General features: G+C 37.4%; 1 long non-coding RNA gene across 1 annotated transcript; it reads left to right on the top strand.

Moving 5' to 3' along the window:
• Positions 1–2,026: 2,026 nt before the first annotated feature.
• Positions 2,027–14,499, top strand: LOC109275327 (uncharacterized). The gene is made up of 4 exons (XR_002084072.2): positions 2,027–2,126; positions 4,524–4,602; positions 11,005–11,204; positions 14,224–14,499. It is a non-coding gene; the product is annotated as an uncharacterized LOC109275327 (long non-coding RNA).
• Positions 14,500–15,763: the final 1,264 nt, after the last annotated feature.

The raw sequence follows: 15,763 nt of genomic DNA, 5'->3' as shown, positions 1-15,763 counted from the left end.
ATGAAAAGAGTTATTCTTTGAAAATGAAAATGAAAAGAAAGCTGGTGTAGCTATACTCATATCAGACAAAACAGACTTTAAGACAAAGACTGTAATAAAAGACAGTGAGGATATTACATAATGATAAAGGGGTCAGTCTGGCAAGAAGATATAACATTTATAAATATATATGCATCAAACAAAGAAGAACCAAAAATGATAATAATAATAAGAGACTTAACACCCCACTTCCATCAATGGATATTGATGTAGATCATCCAGACAGAAAATCAATAAGGAAGCATTAGCTTGAAATGACACATTAGACCAGATGGACTTAATAGAGATGTACAGAACATTCCATCCAAAAGCAGGAGAATAAATATTCTTCTCAAGTGCACATGGAACATTCTCTAAGACATATCACATGTTAGGCCACAAAACAAGTCTCAATAAATTCAAAAAGCTTGAAATCATATCAAGCATCTTTTCTGACCACAATGGTATGGAACTAAAAATCAATTACAAGAATAAAACTGGAAAAACTACAAATACATGGAAATTAAACAACATGTTACTGAATAACTACTGGTTCAGAGAAGAAATCAAAGTAATTTAAGAATGCCTGGAGATGAATGAAAACAGAAATGCAACATACCAAAATCTATGGGATACAGCAAAAGTGGTTCTAAGAGGGAAGTTTATAGCAATATAGGCCTACTGGTAAGTAGAAACAAGAGAAATATCAAGTAAATAATTTAACCTAAAGGAACTAAAAAAAGAAGTGAAACTGAAAGTAAACAAGTAGGGCTACATCAAACTAAAAAGGTTCTGCACAGCAAAGGAAACCATGAACAAAATGAAAAAACAACCTAGTGAATGGGAGAAGATATTTACAAATAATATATCCAATAAGGGGCTAATATCCAAAATATATAAAGAACTCACACAACTCAGTAACAAAAAAACCAAACACTCTGCTTAAAAAATGACCAAAGGATCTGAATAGACATTTTTGCAAAGAAGACATACAGATGGGCAACAGACACATGAAAAACTGCTCAAAATTACTAATCATCACTAATCATCAGGGAAATGCAAATAAAAACCATAATGAGGTATCACCTCACATCTGTCAGAATGACTATTCTCAAAAAGACAAGAAATAACAAATATTGTAAAGGATGTGTAGAAAAGGAGAACCTTGTGCATTTTTGTTGGGAATGTAAACTAGTGCAGCCTTTATGAAAAATAGTAAGGAGGTTCCTCAAAAAATTAAAGATAGAACTATCATGTGATCCAGAACTTCTACTACTGAATAACTATCCAAAGAAAATGAAAACACTAATTCAAAAAGACAAGTATTTTCATGTTCATTGAAGAATTCTTTATAATAGTCAAGATATGGAAACAACCTCAGTGTCCATGGATAGATGAATGGATATCTGATCATATATATGTGTGTGTATACACACACACACACACACACACACACAATGGAATTATTCAGCCATTAAAAAGAGTGCAATCTTGCCATATCTGGCAATGTGGATGGGCCCTGAGGATATTATGCTAAGTGAAGTAAGGTAGATGGAGAAAGACAAATACCCAATTTAACTTATATGTGGATTTTAAAAAACAAAAACAAGCAAGCAAACAAAACTTGTATCTCTTAGATACAAGAACTGATTTGTTGTTACCAGAGGGGAAGTGATTGGGAGAGTGAAATGGGTGAAGAGGATCAAGAAGTACAGACTTCCGGTTATAAAATAAATGTCATGGGAATGTGTAACATTGAGAATATAATCAATAACATTGTATTAATTTTGTATGGTCACAGATACTAGACTTTTTATGGTGACCATTTTGCAATGCACACAAGTGTAGAATCAGTATGTTGTGCTCTTGAAACTAATATAGTATTGTATGTGAATTAAATCCCAATAAAAACAAAATTGTGAGAGAAGCCTAGAGGTTTACCTAAATTATTAACTAATTTAAATCTCCATTTCTATTTTGCTGCAGGAGGAAATCCACTTGTAGTGTCTCAGCTCATGGACCAATGTCATATTGACTGAATAAAACAATTTGGCTTGGAGGGAGTTTGATACATGCTGGATGAGAAAAAGTGTCTAAGCAGCTTTGAGGTTGGTCAAACTTGGATTTGAGTCCCAACTCCAGCAATGATTTTTAATGTACACTTGGTGAAGTTGCCGAACCTTTCTTGAATTAGATTTTCTCTTCCTGTATAAATGGGGTTCTATGGGGTATTGTATTAGTTTCTTCTGGCTTTTGTAACGAATTAGTACAAACTCCACGCCTTAGTAAACCCAGAAATTTATTCTCTCAGAGTTCGGAAGCCAGAAGTCCAAAGTCAGTATTACTGGGCTAAAACCAAGGTGTGGGCAGGATGATGCACCCCATGGAGACTCTCGGGTAGAATTTTCTTTTGCATCTTCCAGTTTCTTGTGGCTATTGGCATCCCCATTGCTTGTGACCACATCTCTCTAATCTTTGCTTTCTCTTCTTTTGTCCATATGATCTCTTTGGCATCTTTCTTATAAAGACACTTGTGATTGCTTTTAGTACTCATCCAGATTTTCAAAATAATTTCAGGGCTCCTGGCAGGCTCAGTTGGAAGGGCATATAACTCTTGATCTAAGGGTTATAAGTTTGAGCCCCATGTTGGGTGTAGAGATTACTTTTTTAAAAATCTTAAAAAAATAATCTCACCATCTGAAGATCCTTAATTTAGTCATATCTGCAAAGACCCTATTTCCTAATCAGGTAACATTTACATTTTCCATAGATTAGGATGTGTATATGTTTGGGTGGGGAACATTTTTCAGCCCACTAAAGGTATCCTCTTTGGGTTGATATTACAATGTCTGGCATATTTTATGAATTCAATAACCTTCCCTTTCCCATTACTTTTCCCTCTCTTCCTCCAAATTTCCATAATTATCCTCTGCAGTACCACCTTCCACCTCTAAGCAAGATAAAACTATAAAACAGGCTATGCCTGCCCTTGACATCCCTATGCCTTTCAGTCTTTCCTTTCATAATTAGTCAAAAACATTTCTTTAGGAATCACTAAATGCAATGCCTCAGACTTTAGGTGGCATAGAAGAAGCAGAAGCAGAAGCAGAAGCATTCCTTATCCACAATAACTTATACTCTGGGGTGGGAGATAGGTAATTAAACAAGCACTTGTAAAGTAAGGAGGAAGAATTTATGGCTTACACAGAAGTATCTGCAATGCACAGTAAGTTAATAAAGGAATCAATGATTGCTACTGAGAGGTAGAGGCCAGAGAAAGTATCTTGGAGCCAATGAAATTTGAACTGGGCCATGAAGATAAGAAGGATGCCAATGGGTTAACAATGTTGAAAGAGTTTTCCAGATAGGGGAAAGACACACAGGAGAAAGAGCTCTCTCTTATTTCTCTGGAAAATCACCATCTTCTCACTTCCCTCTGGCTGCCTTAAACATTCCCCCTGGGTCAACCTATCAAAACCTGCTTTCTCCTCAGTTCACAATGTGGGAAAATATCCTCTCCTCTAAATCTCCCTCCAATTAGCTGCTTCAATCTAGGTGTTGAAAGGAAAATAATAAGATTAATCTAATTCGCTATATGGTGTGCGTGGCTGATAGCTTCTAAAATCCCCTAGAACAAAAAGAAGAGTTTCTTAACACCAATAAATTTCTTTTGGGATTTTATGCCATGTGTAAAATTATATCCAGGAAGAGTGTGTTCCTAAATCACTTCTATTAAGGAAGATTACTCTAAATGAAGAAAGCGATAAGCATAGGAAATATTCCAAATGGTAAAAGTGCCTAATTAAGCAGCAAAGATTTTGAGCTATCGAAGACCACTTCATTATTTTTTATTCTCCATCATGCCAATGTTGTCAGAAGAATTCTGCCTCCCAATCTCATCCCTGCCCTACTCTCCAAAAAGAGGAAAGAAAAAAATCATTTTTAATTTTCTCTTTGCATGTTTTAAGAGGCAACTTGGGAAGCAATGGACAGAAACAAATCAGGCAACCCTCCCCCCCCCTTTTTTTTCTCCAGCTAATTCAGAATGAATTGGATTTACACAAGCAACCGTGCTTAAGCAAAACCGTTCCTATGGTTACACAGAAGGCTTTCTAAATGTGGCACAAGATGCAGGCAGCCAAAATGACTTGACTGTTTATGTTAAATATGAAGTCTATTCCCTATTGAAATTTAATGATCTACTAGCTGCATTTTAGCAGCTTGCACCCTGATAAAATTAACATTTCGAATACATTTGGAGAGATAAATTGCTTTAGCAATTGGCGAGTATTCACTCATTTTTATTTGATCACATCAGTGATTCAGATGAAAGCATTTCCCCCTGCACTATTAGAAATTGGGTCTACAAATTATCCTCATCTCTGGGCCTGCAAGTCCCCAAACACATTTTATTATCTTTTTGCAGGTTTGTTGGTGCCAGATGTTAAACCTAACACTTGGTAAGAGAGCTCAGAAAAAAATATGTATTTTTTTTTCTTTTACAGGAACCAGGCAGAGTAGGATCAACACTGTTTTCTTGTGGCACCTCTTGAGCCATTCAGTGGTTCTCAAATATCCAACAAGGTGAGTGAGCAGTTCAGGCAGGGTGAAGTCTGTTCCTCACCTCCCCCTGCTTCTCCTGAATGAAAAAGACAATCTGTCTGTTTTGAAAAGCTGACAGGAAATTGGAGCCTGGAAAGATATATTCACTGCATATTTTAGCTGACACCATTCAAATTTGCTACATAAGGGCGTTCCTTGATGTCTGTTAGTAGGAACCTCCCATTCAGAAAAAAACAGAAAATGAAAACAGCCTACAGGTTGCCAGCCTCATGTATTTACATATTTAGTTCAATTCAACTAATATTTATTAATCATCTTGTATAGACTAGGCACCATGTAAAAGACCGTGGTTATAGCAATAAAACACATAGTCCCTGAGCACAAATAACTATTGGTCAAGTAGAGAGATAGGCAATAAATTATGTTATGCCATGTCTTTCTTCTCAGTAGCAGACTATGTGTTTCTCCAAATCATCTTCACTATCTCACACCAAACATAAGAATTTTACAAAAGATTTGAGTTATCAGAGAAGGATTATTATACACATATCACTTGGAGTACCTCGCTAATTCATTCCCCCTAAATCACTTCTCAGTATAGTCACCCACTGGGAAATCCCTTCTTCCTTCCCTCTTTCTCTACAGGCCCCCAATTCATTGGTATCTTTCTCTCTCTTGTGGGACCTCACTGTCAAAACACATTCAGGCTCAGAAAAGCTGTCAGCTTTTCTATCCAGAACCCAAATCTTCATTTTCCAGAGCCTAGGACCGTGAATGTCGAGACCTTAATAGGTGAATTATATGAAATTCAGCTGCAATGCACTTAAATCCTTGAAACAGAAATTTATCAAAACTTCTCTAGCCTTTCCTCATTAGAGGCAAAATATTTCATTCTAAATAGCACACTAGACAAGCTGGACATTTAATAGTAGTTTAATTATAATTTATCTCTTGAGATGAATGTACTTAACAAATTTGACACTTGAGAATTTTAATCTGTTTGAGGAAATTTATTTTGAATTGGCAAGTAGAAATACATTCATCACATATTGATTCCCTTGTCATGGTAATTCCCAAATTTAAGTTACCTCTTAGAGCTCTAATTGGTCATTCTAAAAGTGATTAATTACTATGATCATTGTTATTAATATATTTTTTGAAACTTTTAGTAAATTTTTCCTGTAGAACATTCATTGAATAAATAAAAGATGTAAACTTGCCCTTTTATTTTTGAAAAAATAGCTTTAATATCTATTCTTTCAGAATAAGTTGCAAGGTACTGGTATCCAAATATAAGAGACTTATTGAAATATGTGTCTGTAGGCTTGACAGATAATGTCCCAAAGTCTGACAGTGAAATGAGTTTTGAAAGTGATGCATACCTTTTGAGAGAGTAAATCCTAACAACTCACTATAATCCAGAGGAATTTTACTCTGCATTTTATACCTTGCTTTCCCCAAATCTCAATCCTCTAAGAATACAGGGGTTCCTGGAAAAGAATTGATAGTTTGTTAAAAGTAAAGTACTGAGAAGTCTCCCAAAAATCCAGCTTCCACACAATGAATTATTCACCAAAATTCTACTTACTTTTTTACTGTTTATAACCAGTCCACAAATCCACTAGAATATTGTTTAGATAAAGATGAGAACTGAGCTAAATAGAAGTTTCTTTTTCCTGAGAAAATGGATCTTCATACAGAGCTCTGGAATCGTAGAACTTTGATATAAAACTGCAGAGTTGGATCTTTGTTATGTAGGAACGACGTATGTGGGGGATAAAGACTGAGAATGGTTTAGTAGAGGAGTGAAATGATCAAACTTGATTTTGGACAGATGAGGAGAATATTACAGAGCACGTTACTCCTTGACAACATGGGGTTATGAGCACGAATGTTATGCCAAGTCAGAGAGTTTCATGGCTTTAGCTACAGGAGACAGGTAGGTAATCAGATGCCAAGAAGAGCATACGTCTACAAAAAATTGTTTTTTCAAGAAATGATGAATCATTTTCTGGTCCGAAATTCATGATTTCAGATTCAAACAGGAATGTTTATTATGCAGTATCTTGGAAGACATATATTTGCTCTTTCCATCCTTGTTCTCTGCCCTTTTTATTTAAAAAAAAAGTGGGGTGGGGGGAAGAAAAATGAATGCCAGATGAATTTTAAAATGATGACTCTAACATATTGATGCCTCAAGTGCAAATATGAGGAACTTTAATAATTGTTTCCAATATGCAATGAAGGAGATTTAAATAATGTTTTCATGGGGTAGAAACAGTTAATTTTCCAGGGCTGATTTCCAGAATTCAGGTCAACAATCCATGCATAACATAATGTAAGATGTATTTAAATACCCAAAAGTAATTTCATTAGGCAGTGAACCACAGTGTTGTTCCCGTTTGTTCTTACTCAGAACACACTCGCCAGTTCACTCTGCATCCATCACTTTTATTTTGTATCAGATACTCATTGTCTGAAGTAATAATGGATAAGTGATCCAAAGAACAGAGTATTGCTTTGAACTGCTGACACACTGAAGAATGCAGCATTATGCAGGATTGTACTGCTAGCCAAAATACCCATGTTTAGCTCTAGCTCTTTCCAGAAAGCATGCCCTTGTTCCCCCATTTCTGTATAATATGCATTCTTTTTTAAAAAAAAACTTAATGTTTTATTTATTTTTGAGAGAAGGGGGTGGAGAGGTAGAGAGAGAGGGGGAGATACAGAATCTGAAGCAGGCTCCAGACTGAGCTGTCAGCACAGAGCCCAATGCAAGGCTCAAACTCATGGGCTGGGAGATTATGACCTGAGCCAAAGTCAGATGCTTAACTGACTGAGCCAACCAGGCGCCCCTCTGTATAATAGGTATTCTACAGTGAGTGATTAAAAATGGAAGTTTTTCTCATTTTGTTCGATAGAATGGGAAATGGTATATGATGTATTTAATTTTAATCATACTACTCTGTAGACACATTTTTAATGAACTGTGTTTGAAAGGCTGCTTTTTGTTTGTTTAGTGTAAAATATCTTGAAATAGTAACTAATATGAGACAAAAATGAGACAGTGCTTTTGTATTTTTATGTGAATTGTTTGGGATGCAAACTTACATTATGTAAAATTAAAGTCCTCGGGGGCGGGGGGATCTATCTCACCCAAACACCACTGACTAATCAACTAAAAATAGAATCAAAGACGCCCCTTCTACTTTGCAAGATCTGGATTTGTGGTTATTTTCTAATGACCCACATTCAGCACAACGGCACAAACCCAGGGGAAATCTGTATATGACATGAGACCAGTTGCATGAATGTTGTGGCAAGATGGACATAGTTTACTACAGAAAACGGAGAAGACATTTTTTCCTTGTTGCCACAGAGGTAAAAATGTGTGTGTGTGTGTGTGTGTGTGTGTGTGTGTGTGTGTGTATCTGTGAGTGTATGTCTGTGTCAGTATCTGTGCATATGCGTGTGTGTGTGTGTGTGTGTGTGTGTGTGTGTAGATAGATACAGATATGTGTAGGTATCATTTTTAAGAGATGCAGATTGTAGATGTAACCTTGAGTTCAGGGAGGAGATAGTGAAGACCATGACTAGTATGGAGTTGTGTGAGCTCTTCCTTTGGCACACGGTGAGACACACATTTTGTTTTTTGCTGCCACTTGTTTGCATACAATATAGGGACTATGTCTGTGTCTTTGATGATTTGGGAACTTGAATTTTGCACAATAATATGGTACCCCATAGCCTAGATCCAAGTTTTACTTTGCAAGCTAAACAGAAGACCCTGAACGTGAGAGGAATGGGGAAAAGGCCAAATTACAACTGTTGCGTCAAGTGGGTGGAATGAAAAAGGATGTGCAGCATTGTAAAATTGTATGTGTAGCTGAAAACTATTGGCCTCTAGCCTTAAAGTCGTGGAAGATTACATAAAATGCATTGTTAACCTCATGGAATTATGCCTGACTTACTAAATATGAGTATTATAATTTGTCTTTCCAATCCTAAAAGTTCAATGTGTCCATTATTCCATTGTGGTTTCTTGAAAGTTCTTTCTAGTTGAGTTATAGACAATGGCTGCTGTTCTATATTTATACTTATGAAAAGTCAGAAACATTCCCCACCAATGCTTTGAAATTCCCTGGCTATCTTCTAGAAAAATATCATCATTTGCAATAACAAAAGTCATTAGGTTTCAATCATAAAAACTTATCTCTTGACTTCTGACATCAGTTATAATTTCAGTTGGATGTTTTGCTGCATGATAAGATGAAATGAATATAATTAATTTTAGTGTTGATAATGTTGGAATATTTGGAGGCATTTTCCTGTGAAACTAACTTCCTTTCAGCACCCAATAGCTACTATTTTCCATTATGGTAAAGAAAGTTCTGTTGGCCTTTATAATTAGAAGAAAATGACACTACTGCCTTCCCATCACAGGAGGATTCTTACTTGTTTCTCCATTAGTGTGAATAGATTTTCATTGATCCATTTGCACTCTGTTACTTTGTCTCTCTTGTGGTTGCAGGCACTGTTTCTGAAACTTTCACCAGGGTAGAAGGAGAAGTGTAGATAGCTGAGTACTACCACATGCTCTGCTGGAAAGTGACCTGGCTCTGACATTTTCCAGTTATCTGGATAAGTCACTTAACCGGTCAGGCCTCAGCTTTCTCCTCTGAACTGAGTTACTTGGAATAGATTATTCTATGTCCATATAGAATTTTTTAAAAATGTATGTGAACCATATTTTTGCCTCTCCCTTGCCCCAATTTTATTAAGAAAACCTTCATATATAAAGAGAGATAAAAGAATAATACAATGATCAGTTATACATCTCTTACCTATATTTAAAAATTGTTAATATTTTCCCATTTGTTTCTATTTTCATGAAACATTTAAAAGTAATTTGCAGACATCATGACACTTTACTCTTAAGTATTTCAGCATGAATCTCCTAAGTGTACCATTCTCCAACATCACTGTAATACCTTTATCACAACTAAAAAAAAAAAAAAAAAAAAAAAAAAAAGTAGCAACAATAATTACCTAATAGCTTTTCTTATGTAAATCAAATTCAAATGTCCCATCTGTCTCAAAATTGAATTTTCTATTCCCTTTTGCCCCACCTCCACTTAGGATCCAGTTTTTTTTTTTTTTTTTCTTACATTACTTATAGTTGTTATTCATGACAACTTATAGTGTCATAGATTGCACGGGCTTTCACATGATGGTAGTTTTTCATTCAGTAGCAGTTGATTGAAAAAATACATAAATGACAAAAATGAATGAATGAATGAATGAATGAATAAGGATACCTAGTATCTGGTAGTTGTTTAATATTTCCTTGCTGAATACATGAATTTATTAATATTTTTAGGTGACATTGCATTTTACTAAACACAACTGCAGCTGAATATAGTTGCAAAAAAACAAGACATTTCTGGGTGAAAGGCATTTTTAAGTTCAGTCCACAGACTCTAGTAATCGCTAATGTGCTTTTGATCACTTACTATGTACCTGGTGTGGAGCCAAGAACTGAGTATTAGCTCATTTAATCTTCATAACAAGCCCACAGGGTACCATTTTATAGATGGAGAAACTGGGCATGTTAAGTATTTTGCTAATGATTTCAGAGTCCATAAGAGAAATAATCTATATATAAACCTGAGCTTATCACAAATACTATAGTGCTTTGCAAGACAAGCTTGCTGCAGTTCACCCTCAGCCCCATCTAGCAGATAGCTTGGTATCTGTCTGTCCACTCAACTGCCCCAGAAGAACCACTATCAAACACTTAGCTTAATTATTGCTGTGGCTTTAAGGCAACTCATATCTCTGTGAGGAAGCCCTTTGAAATACAAAGGATCAGTGCACAGTTTTTTTGTTCAGAAAGATCTTTGAGCAAGGTCATGTCTGTTTCCTGAATGAACGGGGTTAGGATAGGAAAACTGGAGAGTTTCCCAGCTCAAAGAAAGCCAAGTTTTCACTGTGTCATTTCATTCTTCCCTTTGAAGTAAATTCCCAGAAAATCAGACACACCCATATCCAAACTTAAGTACAAAACACATCCTACAGCCAACTGGCCATAATTCAGGGAGTATGCCACCATTTTGGATTGCCTGTACTTTTCTTCCCTTTCATTAGTGAGGATAATCGCATGTTTCCTGTAACTTCAAAAAAAGTGCAGATTAATCCAGTACAGGCATATCACTGTAAAGGATCCTAAATTGTAAAGAGGATAAATCAGAAAAAGGAAGAGATCAACTTTACTAAACATCTGATCCCTTCACAGCTGCAATTCAGTTTGGTCTGTTCTTTCAACCTGCCATTATAGACTCTCCCTTATTTTTGTGGCTTCCTTTCCCATGAAGTAAATTTTTATTTAAAATTTTTTTTTAATGTTCATTTTTTTTTTGAGAGAGACACAGAGCATGAGTGGGGGAGAGGCCGAGAGAAGAGGGAGACACAGAATCCAAAGCAGGCTCTAGGCTCTGAGCTGTCACCACAGAGCCGGACGCAAGTCTCAAACTCACGAACCACGAGATCATGACCTGAGCCAAAGTTGGGTGCTTAACTGACTGAGCCACCCAGGTGCTCCATGAATTCTTATTATTGATTCTGTAAGTTAGTGGTCTGCTCACTTAAAATAGATATCTTTATACTCTTAAGGAGAAAGTCCTTTCTAAAAATCCAAGTAGATAGATTGAAAAAAGAAAAAAATAGCCCCCAGGAAAATGTTTGGCCAGCAGTTGGCCTTCTTTGTGGAATTAACTTCAAACCTCCTAACACGTTTTTTAAAAACATGAATGAACTAAATTAAATGTCAACAAAAGTCAAAATTAATCATAATAGTGATCAATACTATGTATGAGAAAGACTTGTTCATATGGATATAAAAGCAGTCTGTGAGACACATATTTTTAGATGCCTTATAAACTAAACTTATGGAGAAGAAATCACACAAGGTTTGACCACAGATGAAATGTGGATCAGTCCCACAACTTTCTAGTCACCTAATTTGTAAGTGCCCTCAATGCCTCCCATTCTGGGCACTCAATAAATACTAAACAGGGCAGCAATTTCCTTTCCTGTCTAGTCAGGGTATCATTATTTCTGTACAGTCTCTGAGCTAGTGAGCACATAGAAAAACACAGTTCACCACAGCTTGAAATATGTCTTTCGCTCTCCCAACTCCTCTTTTCTGTGTGCCTTCAGTTGCTGTAAAACCTACTGGAAATCTAAGAATGTTAGCTTTCAGTTACCACTTATTAAACCCTAACCTTTCCTCTCCCAAATGCCAAGTTCTAGCAGATATAATCAGCGTATTTTATTCTGCCCTTTCAATCAGCCGTTTGGTGATGTTGATTTGCTGCTAAAGGAAGTTTATAAAAAAAAGAAACCCACTAGCTTTTGAACATGTCTCCTTTCCTTAAGGAGAATGTCATTTTACGTAACTGTGTGTCAGGATGTTGTCAACAGTTGCTTTCTCCATTTTGGAGGTCCTGGAGGAGAGCTCACTTGTAACTTTCACATCTCTTTTATTTATTAAAGCACAAAAATACAAATCATTAACATCCAAATATACTTATTACTTTGGCACTGAGCCTCCTTTCATGCTGCTGAACAGCCATCTCTGTCACTATACACCATGATGCAAGTTCTATGCTTGAACATTCCTTTGGTTTCTAGGATGCCACACCCACTTTCTTTCCTTTTCAGCCTCCTTCATTGACCCCCTCCTCTCTCCTCTAAATGTTTAGAGGACACTAAGTCCTCTAACACTAAGTGTTTTCGTGTTCAATTCTCCAGCTTCTCCTCTCTAGGGACATTTGCTCCTTGGGACTCCACATCTCTTCAGAACTACATATCCAAAACATCTCATTTTTTTCTTTCCATTTTGGAGTTCTGAGCTCCAGATTATTATACTCCTTATTCAACATCTTGACTGAAAATCTGTAAGGTTTTATAGACTTACTACAACAAAAAGAGAACTTTTTATGATTTCTCCAAAAGTACACTTCCACTTAGGGTGCCAGGGTGGCTCAGTCAGTTAAGTGTCCAACTCTTGAGTTTTGCTCAGGTTATGATCTTGGGGTCATGGGATGGAGCCCTGTGTCGGGCTCCACACTGGGTGTGGACCCTGCTTGGGTTTCTCTCTCCTCTCTCTCTCAAAATAAATAAACTTTTTTTTTTTTTTTAAAGTACATTTCCTCCAGGCTTCCCATTTCAATAAAATCTGCTACCATTCAACCAGTTGGTCAAGCCAATATCATAGGGGCATCCTTGGTTTCTTTATTTCCTTCCTTTTCCATATATAGTACAAGTGCTACCATCACTTTCTCTGAAATATATCCTGAAGTTGCTCCCTTCTGTCTCCAGTGATAGGACTCTCAACCAAACTACCATCATCTCTTGCCATTAACTACTGAAGAAACCTCAGGCTGGTTTCTAGCTTCAGTCTTTCCCCTCTACAGTCTGTACACCTGAATGATTTAAAGCATAGATGCATATAAGATGACATAACTTCCTGGTCAAAACTCTAAAATAGCTTCCCATTAGAAGTCGAAGAAAACACAAACTTCCTGACCATGGCCTACAAAGTCCGCATGCCCTCCCACCCCCCATCCGTTGCCACTTTCCCTTCACTCACTGGGCTGCAGCCACCCTAGCCCACTTGCTTCCCTCCAAACACATAAAGGCCAACCCTGCCTCATGGCCTGGTACTTGCTTCTTTCTCTGCCTGGAACACTCTTTCCTCTGATTTCCACATGGCTCCTCCTTTACATCATCCTGGTCCTTACTGAAGTATCATCTCAGAGAAGTTTCCCCCTTTGAAACTGCCTCTCCCCCCAAGTCTCCAGTTAATCTCAAACTCCACATGCTATTTTACTTTTCTTCATGGCACCATTACTGCTTGGACATATTTCATTATTTTTTAAGCAGTCCGTTGCTTGCCTCCTCTACTAGAATGGAAGCTCAGTGAGGACAGTGACTTTGCCTATCTTGTTCAGACAAAATGTCCTGTGTCTCCAACATTTGGAATGGTGACTGACATATGATAGTCACTTAGTAATATCTGATGAATAAATGAGTAACCTGTCAGAAGTCCTCGGTAAATAAGATAATCTAATCCATCATGTGACTTGTTTTATTGTTCTTTATGAATTGTGCTATTTGTTTGTTTGTTTTTATATTAGTGGTCCACTAATTTCAAAAAGGATATACCCATATTCTTACAGAGAAACCCTTCCTAAAAGTCTGGGTGGATGTGATTTAACAATAGCAAAAAACCAAACTAAAACAAAAGCTGTTGGTATTGCTAAAAATTTGGATTTATATTGTCACTTAGTCACCTGAAAAGGCCTATTTTTTTTGTCCAAATCTCTAAATGATCATGGCCATGAGGCTTAAACATTAATGTTCATAGTAATCAGCTAGGGAAACTGGCTGGTAAATCTGGTATTCAGTTCTAAATCTTGATTTGTTGACAAGCCCCAGGTGATGTTGATGTAACTGCTCCTTAAACAGTTTTCAGAAATACCGGATTGTGGGTTTTGTGATTCCTTTCATAATTTTGAGAAAAATAGATCCGTACCTATGTGATTTACCTCAAATTGAGAACCAAATTTTGTCACTTAGGTGCCGGTGCTGGGTTCCCAAAGAGCACATCTTAGTCATGTGAGGCATCTGTCAACTATCGGGGAGCCCAGGTGAGAGGTAAGTTGAAAACAAAAACCTTTTGGAATTCTGTTGCAAGATCGCATGGGGAGTATAGGTAAGGAAGCAGAGACAGAGCCAAATAAACCAGAAGACCAAGAAGACAAGAACAGGAGGACAAAAGAAGGTTAGGAGGGGAGCAGAAATTTTCCTAAATGAGACTAGAGTTCTTCAGAAACTGCCTGGGGCAGGTGTGATTTGCACTGGGGACACCCATGCCTTTAAGACTGATTTGTGGGCAAGAGGAATGGGAGAGGAATGAGGTCTTAGTTATGATTTACAGTTCACTAGTCCCAGCAAATAGGCCAGTGTCACTCCCAGTTTTCAGGCCAACAAGGATAAGGACCTGGAACATGAAAGGATTTAACAATCAAGTTAAAGGTGAGTTCAGATTTCTAGATAAGACACACTTCAAACAGTGTTTATGCTATTTGGATATCATGCTCAGGAAACCAAGTTAGAAAGAAACGGGTTTCCTTCCATTGCCTGGCTAAATAGATAGGACACAAAAGGAAATCCTGATATAGAACTATTCCTGTCACAGGGAGGCATAGAATCCTGAGTGGAAAATGGAACAGACTTTCCATTTTTTATCCCCTCTCGCCTTTTATCCTTTAGCAGAATTTATTGCAGTGATTTGTTTAATTGTCGGTCCTCCCTGTGATGGTGTGATCCCTGGGAGGGCCACCGGGTCTCCTCTTCTCACCATTGTATCCGGTGTTGGTTACAAAGAATGTGCTCAATCCCTGCCAGTTACTGGAAGCAATGCCCAAGTGAATGTTTAAAAGAACACAAGACCCTCATAATAGCAAATAAACTATATTGAAGGAAAGATAGGTCCTGACTCACTTCACAGATACTAGATGAGATGCCCTTAAGTCTTGTTAAGGCCACCTACGCAATCATTTTAAAAGTCAAGATTATAATGATAAGCATTAGAATTGTGCTCTTCATATGCACAGTGCACTTTGCAAATGACAACTGCAAAATATCTTGCTACAGTCCTTAAAGCCCAGAAATAGTTATATTTGACGTCTATGCCAACAGAATGGATATATTTAATACACTGGTGGCTAAAAGCCATGTAAAAATTCTCTTTTTATTCCCCACCCCTCACCCTTCTCTCTACCCATGTAAGGGTAGACCTACCTAGGCACCGTGGTGCAAAACTCTACCATAACATCACTCCTGGAATTACCTGGCTTTGGTACATTTGTACATAACTGTTCTAATGTAACAGCGAGAATTTTTCCCCTCCTGTTTATTTCTCTGAAGCTGTAATAAGCAATCCTGTGTGACATTGCCTGTGGAGCGGTTGCCAGGCAGCAGAAAGAGATCTACAGCAGGAGGCGGGAGAGCTGGGGGAAGAGGGGAGAGCAGCAGCAAGAGGGGGAGGGAGAGAGGAGGAAGGGAGGAAGGCTGAGCCAGTGGGGGCTGGGTTCCCAAAGTGCTGAGCCAGAAT

The sequence above is a fragment of the Panthera pardus genome, unplaced genomic scaffold, assembly GCF_024362965.1.
Source record: "Panthera pardus isolate Hobbes unplaced genomic scaffold, ASM2436296v1 HiC_scaffold_16, whole genome shotgun sequence".
In the NCBI taxonomy this organism is placed as follows: domain Eukaryota; kingdom Metazoa; phylum Chordata; class Mammalia; order Carnivora; family Felidae; genus Panthera; species Panthera pardus.
Note: the sequence above shows the minus strand (reverse complement) of the source record. Positions and strands in the feature narration are given on the sequence as shown.